Source organism: Notechis scutatus, chromosome 1 (genome assembly GCF_049901735.1).
Source record: "Notechis scutatus isolate UNSWTSFEM ecotype Mainland chromosome 1, rNotScu1.2, whole genome shotgun sequence".
Lineage (NCBI taxonomy): Eukaryota > Metazoa > Chordata > Lepidosauria > Squamata > Elapidae > Notechis > Notechis scutatus.
The window spans coordinates 269,238,048-269,247,159 of NC_142009.1; positions in this window are offsets into that span (position 1 = coordinate 269,238,048).

The window sequence follows — 9,112 nt, forward strand, 5'->3', positions numbered from 1 at the left end:
TACAAAACATGATATATGGAAACTTCCCAATGTACTCAGTATGGCAGAGATCACAGAATTCAGTTAGTTTAGCTTGTGCTTCAGATTTCATCCACTTGCAGGCATTTGTGTGGTTTTTGGAAAGGTTGGCATGGAATATAATATGATTTATGGCTTTTCTCCCAGAATATTTTTGTTGTGTGTAAAGCCACATTAGTTTTAGTTTATTTAGCAATAACATCACTCAGTCTGATGGTTTGGAAGTGTGACAATTACTTTTTCATCCTGGCTAATAAGAATGATGAATCCAAAAGAATTTACTGAGGATAGGTTTTTATGTGGTTTCATAACAAATTTTCTTCATTTTAGTATTGACACTAGCTTTTATTTATCATATATGAACATCATAGGCAAGGCACCATCTGTTTATGAAATTCTGCACCCAATTTATCCAGTCCAGGAGATTTTATTAAACAAAGTGTACCAGAACTAAACAAATGAGATTAGAAGGGTTAAAAGATATGTTTACTTAGATATTAAATGCTATCTGATCCACAGATTTTTAGAAAAGGGTGTCTGAAGCCTGCTGTGAGGTCTTAAATTATGAATTACCATGTTATTGAGGGTTGAAGTTGGCTAAAGATTAAGAGGAATAATTTGCCCAACTTGCAAAATGTCTGGTTCAGACAAGATGTATTTGAGGTACTTATTCAAGCATGAAAATTTCAAAAATCCAAACTGTCTAATTGTTATAACAGAAAATAGTTTCTTAGTAGTTCATTTTCAATTCCAATTCATCAGTTTCTGATGCTTCTTATTGCTGGACTGTCTGCCTGTCATCTGTCTATCATTATCTATCGTCTATCTGTCTGTCTATCATCATCTATCATCTATCTACCTAGATATCATGCCTGTTTATTTATTACATCATTGATATATTCAAGAAAACTCCCACCTATGCACCTTATTGGCATCCTGAAGCATTTTAATAATTTCATTTAAATATTTCATTCACCATTATTACTGTTCTCAATAATTGCAATGATATTGCTATAATCTTTGCCTCTATTGCAGGAGAAAGCAGGTAGATAGAGATATTTAAAAATCTAAAGATATTGTCCACTGTAGAAGTTCACTAAGAGAGCCAGTTTGGTGTAGTGGTCAAGGCACCAGGCTAGAAGCCGGGAGACTGTGAGTTCTAATCCTATCTTAGGCAACATGGAAGCCATCTGGGTGACTTTGGTCCACTCTTTCTCTCAGCCCATGATATCAGGCAGAAATGGTATTCAGCCAGTTCTGACAGGTTCTGGAGAACCGGTAGCAGAAATTTTGAGTAGTTCGGAGAACCAGTAAATACCACCTCTGTTGGCCCCACCCCCATCTATTCGCTGCCTCCCAAATCCCAGATGATTGGCTGGGTCTTCTTTTGTTGCCCTGCACAAGAGAACAGAGCTGGAAAGCAGGTTAGTGGGGAGGGAATGGAGATTTTACAGTATCCTTCCCTTGCCAGGCCCACCAAGCCACGCCCACAGAACTGGTAGTAAAAAAAAATGTTAATACCACCACTGATATCAGGCTTGGGAAAGACGTTGATCAGTCAATGCCTGTTGCAACCACACACACACACACAAAACAGACTCTGCATTTGCAGGAAAATGGTAGGAAAAAAAAGAAGTTCACTGCAAGTCAGCATGCAAAGAATATCCCAGGATCTTGAGATTTTCTAATCAATAATCCAAACAGCTGAACTTAATTCTGCTTCATTCTGTAGTCCAGAAGTCTCCAAACTTGGCAATGCTGGCTGGAGAATTCTGGGAGTTGAAGTCCACAAATCTTAAAGTTGCCAATTTTGAGGGCCCCCGCTGTGGTCTGTAAGAAACCCAGCAGACACAATACTCCTCGTAGTAGCTCCCTGTTGTTTAGTGGGTTGTCTTCATAGTAAAAGTTAATGGATGGCTGTGGGCCAGTCAGTGTGACCTTCTTCAAAATTGGTATAATTCCCATTACACATGGGAAGAGAGGTTCTGATCTGCTGTGAGTACATTACTGAAAGAGTCGATAAATTCAGCATTGAGAATACCAAGTTTCTTTTTTTCACACATAATTTGTGAATTATTATTTGCTACATCAGGCTCCTCCTCTATGTTTTTTTTTAATTCACATATGCTCAAAAATCAATAAATTATCAATCTATTGAAAATAATAGGAATTTAACACAATCCCTCTTGAAGGGTAAAATAGCTGGATAAAATAATGTTAACACCATTTTTATTTACTGTTTAGTAAACTCATGGGAATCTTTATGAGAATATTGATCTGAATTATAAATCTTGAAATATTGAAGTTAACAGACAAAGGTATTTTTCTACAAATAATTGTTTCAAGATACTGATACAGATTCATATAATAAACAATTCCCTATTTTTTTTTCTTTTATACATTTCCCCAGAAACTTTAGACTGAATTAAATGTGTATTGAACTTATTCCAGGTAAATGAGTAGATTGATCCTTAACCAATTGTATAATCCACAAATATAGGCAAGGATTCCTAATTATTATAAATTAGATCCAAAGTATCATGTGCATGTAATAAGAATTTATGCTCCAGCAGCCTTTAAATCCCAAATGTTATTTGACTACCTAACAAAACAGTCAATGGTTCCAAAGCCAAGTTAAATAACAGTAGGAGATAAAGGATATCCTGGATGAGTTCCATGATACCTTCATGGGTGAAGAATATTTCTAGCTCAGGGATTAACATCATCCAATTAACAAAGGGAAAAGGAATCAATTAAAAAAAATGTTCCAAAAATTTATCATGCACTGACTCAGCAGAAACAAAGTCACTTCTACAATTCAAGTTCCTCTGATTTTAGTTCATAAATATCCATTAATAATGTACCATAATATATCTGAAATTTGTTCCTTTTTAGAACTCCAGTTTGTACAGACTGATTTATCACCCTGTTAGCAATTATATATATATACAAAATAAGATGGGCAATAGCTTGCACATGCCTTGGAGTCTTAAACTGGTTCAATCTTGCTGTAATATATGCCTCATAAAATAAAGATGGAGAGATGCCATGAGCAAAAGCACCATTATATAATACATCCCCAGCAATAGAGAGGCAAAAAATTTGTATACGTCTTTCTGTGCGAAAGTCATCTAGAATAGGAGTTTTCTCTTTTTTTTCAGGTATCTAATTCCATTTGTTCTACTCAATAATCATATCTTTATTTCTGTTTGTTTCTCTGCCTGTCTCTCTGTCTTTGTCTGTCTCTCTACCTCTGCCTCTGCCTCTGTCTGTCTGTCTGTTCCAGTGGTGGGATTCAAATTTTTTTACTACCGGTTCTGTGGGCGTGGCTTGGTGGGCGTGGCAGGGGAAGGATACTGTAAAATCTCCAGTCAGTCGGTTCTCCGAACTACTCAAAATTTCCACTACCGGTTCTCCAGAACTGGTCAGAATCTGCTGAATACCACCTCTGGTCTGTTCTCTCTCTCTCTCCCCGCCCTCTCTCCCTCACACACACACACACATTTGATTTGACATGATAACTGTGTTCCAATATTTGAGGGGCCACCACAAAGAAGAGAGGGTCAACCTATTCTCCAAAGGACCAGAAGCCATGGATGGAAACTAATCAAGGAGAGAAGCAACCTAGAACTAAGGAGAAATTGCTCTTCCTGACAGAGCAATTAATCAGTGGAACAACTTGCCTCCAGAAGTTGTAAAAAAAGTTTTTTAAAAAGATGTTGGATAACCATTTGTCTGAAGTGATGTAGGGTTTCCTGCCTAGGCGGGGGGGGGGGTTGGACTAGAAGACCTCCAAGGTCCCTTCCAACTCTGTTGTTAAGTTATTCTGTTTGGCAAAAGGAAGTTTGTATGATATTTACTAGGTGATCCCAGGCTGATTCTAGCAGCAGGATTAATTAAACCTGCTTGTTGAAAGACCAGTTGAGAACTTTGAATTTTCTTAAGAATAAGATTGCCATCAGCAGAGGTGCTCATCTTTCTATAATCCATAAGGATTATAGCTCACAGATTATAGTTCACACTAAAAACAGCTGTAATACAGGAATATTATGCCACCTTAAAGATTCCCAGTTTTATCCCAGTTATGGAGTATATCTAAAATAACCAAATACTCTCAATTGTCAAATTTACCTAGATAAATATATCTGGAATGCTCTGGGAACTCCTGTCTTGGGCAGGAGGTTGGAATAGAAGACCTCCAAGGTGCCTTCCAACCCTGTTATTCTATGTTCAATGAAAGATTAAAAAAAACATGCAGCCAACTCTGTGTTGATACCTTTTTATAATGCCATCCCAGTTTCAGTTGCTTTAATTAAGGAGTTCATTTTGCTTTTGTGAAATACAGGATTTGAAGGTCAGCAGCAGAATCTGCGGAGAGATTTAAATGTTCTCTAACTCCTTTTTTTGACATAGTTTACTGTTGTAATGACGAGGCAGTCGAGTTGTTTGATCATGAACAACTGAATCATGATGATCTTTATTGGAGTCTAGTCTTGCATTTATACACATTTTAGTTATCCTCCATCACTGGTTAACTTTGGTTACTGCTTAACTTTGGTTACTGTTTAGCATAGTAATCCATACAATTAATTATCTCTAGTTAAAGTCTAACATATGTTTACTTCCTCTCTCTAATCCTCCTTTAGATTAGTGACTTTGTTTACCTGAGTTGTATTTGCTTGGAAACATTCTTTATCTGAGGGTTGCCATCCAAGTTTGGAACATTCCTGCAATTACAACTCTACAGTTTACCATCTTTATCTTAATTAATCCTTTGATGCAGAGGCTCCTCCCTGTCACTCCTCTTCTCAGCTCTGAAAAGTAAAGGTAACAATGATGATGCAGGAACTCGCTACTTCAGGGGTCCCCAAACTTGGCAACTTTAAGACTTGCGGACTTCAACTCCCAGAATTCATAGCTGGCTGAGGAATTCTGGGAGTTGAAGCCCACAAGTCTTAAAGTTGCCAAGTTTGGAGACCTCTGCTCTACTTCTTCACTCTTCTTGCAAATTCTGATTGCTTCTTTAAGCCATTTTCAAATGGGTTCAGAAACCCAAAAAGCAAGTTTTGCAGTGTGTGGGTATAAAGAACAGTCTTTCCAGTTATATAACCTGTTTTAATACTACCGCAAAGTAATGGGCCATATAATAAGTTCACCTGAGAATACATCTCACTGAGTTTATTTCTGAATGAGAATGCATAGACCACCTTGTAGAAGCTATTTTGAAATTGGAGGGACCATTTCTATTCGGTATTTTATATGCCAACTGTTATGTTTGAGGCATGGGTTTAATGAACGGAGACCAGACTGTAAACCGTGAACTTCAGCTCTTTATTCACTAGCATAACAGAGACAAAAAACCCCCGGCTAGCAGTCACTCTTTTATAGAGTAAGCTGCTATCCGGATAACCAATGGATAGTGTTATAGCGTTTGAATCTTGGCGCGGCCCGTCAACAGCCAGTCAGATTGCTCGGAATGAACCAATCATAACTTGCCATTATATAGGCCAATAGGACGTGCAGGATTACGATCCTGCTAGGCAAATGAATCTTTATTAATTACATTTCTTTCGTTCACAACACCAACATCATCTGATGTTTAAAATGTTGTCCTTGAATATCCTCCCTAGCAAGAGGAAAGTGTCTAAAGATGTAGAGCTCCCATTGTTAAAAGGAAGGAGAATCTTTCACATCTGTGCAATAGGAAACAGTAGGTTGCAGTTTCTTCTTACTGCCTCCACGTGAAACTGGACAAATGGATATGTTGTGTTGATGATTCAGAAGGAATACATCACTGGTGGGATTCTAAAAATTTTACTACCAGTTCTATGGTGTGACTTGGGCATGGTGTGGCTTGGTGGGCATGGCAGGGGAAGGATACTGTAAAATCTCCATTCCCTCCCCATTTTGTTACAGCAAAATCCCATTCCCTCCCCATCCCACTAACCTGCTTTCCAGTTCCGTTCTCCTGTGCAGGGCAACAAAAGAAGATCCAGCCGATCAGCTGGAACTCGGGAGGCAGAGAATAGATGGGGGTGGGGGTGAGGCCAATGGGAGGTGGTATTTGCCAGTTCTCCGAACTACTCAAAATTTCCACTACCGGTTCTCCAGAACTGATCAGAACCTGATGAATGCCACCTCTGGAATACATTCTTTTAGTACTTTGAAGGAAACCAGCCATATCAGCATGCTAAAGACAGTATGCCAAGCATCTGCCTTCCCCTATCAGCTAACTGAATCACTTCACACCTCTCACATTCCTCAACATTAGCTCCTGGTTTGTTTCCCAAAATTGACTCCTTCTTAATCTGTCAGCTCCATGAAACTTTGGGAAAGCAACATTAAGAACTCCTCCTGCTTTCCAAAAGGCTTCTGACATACAAGCCAAGCACGGCTTTTTAAAATAGGGATGTCATGATTACTTTAGCCAGATGTAAACCCTTTTGGCTGACTTTCACACCCTGTGCTAATTCAGAATGTGATTTGTTTGCGTTTGCTTTAGAGTTTTGTGTAGAACAACCAGTTAGTTTGTTTTATAAACAGTCTGGAGTCTGGATGAGCAGGGAGGTGGCCAACTTTGCTGATCATACCAATCATCCTGTGTTTGGCGAAATCAAAAAGAGATGGCAAGGAGCTCTGAATGGCTCTTCCCCAGACTTGGTAAAAGGGCTGCAAAATAGTAAATGCCATTCAAAAGGAGGAGATGCAGAATTCGGCACATTGGCAGAAAAGAAATTATACGTTACATTGGCATTAATGAATTAGAGATGGCAATAACAGATAGAAAGGGAACTTGGATTCACAGTCTCTAGGCTCAGTTAAAATATTCACCCACCATGTAGAAAAGTTCAAAACTGTACAAAAGACCAGTTGCATTCTCAGGGCTGTTCCTCACGGCTCTGTTAACATGTATTCCTCCCATCCTTGAGCTTGCAGAAAAATATCCCAGTATCAATCAAGCTGTATTCTGCTTCCTTCAGACAGCTAGTGACTGGTGTTGTCCTTAAAATTTTGAAGTAACGGAGACAATTAGAGTGACTTATGGATTCCCTGGCTGCATTTCTCCCCTCCCTTTCCCCAAGAGCATCTGCTGATGGGAAGAAGAAACCAATTGTCCTTAACGTGAAGTGGGACAGGTTTGGATAAATGTAGGCAATTACCTAGGATAGAGGCTTTTCCTGAGTGACAGGTTGTTGGCAGGGCAAGCTGGTGACCTATTGCTATTTCTAATTATGGATCTTGCATTTTTCAAGCAGACTACTAGAGTGATTTGTTGAAATTTGTATCTACTATTTTGGAAGAACACTAAATGTGCATCTGGCTGACAGGTTTCATGCACCCCTCTGCATGTGACCTGATAATCAGGAGCTGAATAAAGAGGAAGGACCAATCAATAATGGCTGCAGGAAAACATAGGTTTTGGCAGTAAATGCCCATGGCTGGCCACACTCAATTCAGCCTATACCAATTGGCTGTGCCTGTCCCTTGTCACTCCAGCTAAAAGGGGATTTGTTTTTGTCAATTTCACCCCAATACCACAACACAAATGAATGCTGTAAGAGAATATCAGTGCTGGCAGCTAGTTATGCAATGACAGCATGCAGAGGTTGGCCAGTAAAGATGCAGAATATTGTTGCATATGTCCTTCTTCAAGTAGGTTGAGCCTCTGTTACTTGCCCCAGCTCCTGCCAACCTAGCAGCTCAAAAGTATGCACATGCGAATAAATAGGTAACATTTGATGAGAAGGTAATAGCATTCTATGCACCATGGTGTATAGTCATGCTGACCACATGACTACAGAAGTCATCTTTGGATAATAAAATAGAATAGAATTCTTTATTGGCCAAGTGTGACTGGACACACAAGGAATTTGTCTTGGTGCAAATGCTCTCAGTGTACATAAAAGAAAAGATATATTCATCAAGAGTCAACAATCATAACGTACAACACTTAAACACTTAGTCATAGGGTACAATAAACAATCAAATCATATATTGAAACAGACAACATAGAGCATAAGGATACAAGAAACAAAGTTACAGCCATACAGTCACAAGAGGGGATGGGTGATAAGGAGTGATGAGATGGTTAATAGTAATAGTAGTGCAGGCTTTGTAAATAGTTTGACAGTGTTGAGGGAATTATTTGTTTTGCAGAGTGATGGCGTTTGGGGAAAAAATGTTCTTGTGTCTAACTTTTCTGGTGTGCAATGCTCTATAGCATCATTTTGAGGGAAGGAGTTGAAACAGTTTATGTCCGGATTTATTTATTTTTATTTATTTTATTTATTTATTTGATTTGCCAATTGTTTACAAGATAATAAGTATAAATGTATACATAGTTGTGAATACATGAAATGGGTACATATAAGAAAATAAAAGAATAAGAGAAACAATAGGACAGGGACGGTAAGCACGTTGAATGCGCTTATGTACGCCCCTACAGGCCTCTTAGGAAAGGGTGAGGTCAATAGTAGACAGTCTAAGGTTAAAGTTTTTGGGGTTTGGGAAGAAACTACAGAGTCGGGTAGAGTATTCCAGACATTGACCACTCTATTGCTGAAGTCGTATTCCCTGCAATCAAGTTTGGTGCGGTTTACTTTGAGTTTGTATCTATTGTGTGCTCTTGTGTTGTTATGGTTGAAGCTGAAGTATTCATTGAAAGGTAGGGCATTGCAATGTATGATTTTATATACCATGCTTAAGTCAGACCGAAGGGCGTAATTCAAGGTTTTCTAGTTCTAGAATTTCAAGTCTGGTGGCATAAGGTATTCTACAACGAGTAGAGGAGTGGAGAACTCTTCTTGCGTTTATGTAGAGTATGAAGAGAGTTGGTCCTAGAACACTGCCTTGGGGAACACCACTATTGACAGGTACTGGATTTGATAGTACGCTCCCGATTTTGACCATTTGTTGTCTGTTTGACAGGAATGCTTCTATCCAGTTATTCAGTTGTCCAGAGATACCATAGGATTTTATTTTTAGGAGTAGTTTGTCGTGTACCACTGAATCAAAGGCTTTACAGAAGTCTATGTAGATTGCGTCTATTGCTTTGCCCTGGATGTGAAGGGTATGTAAATATTTTCACAGCCCT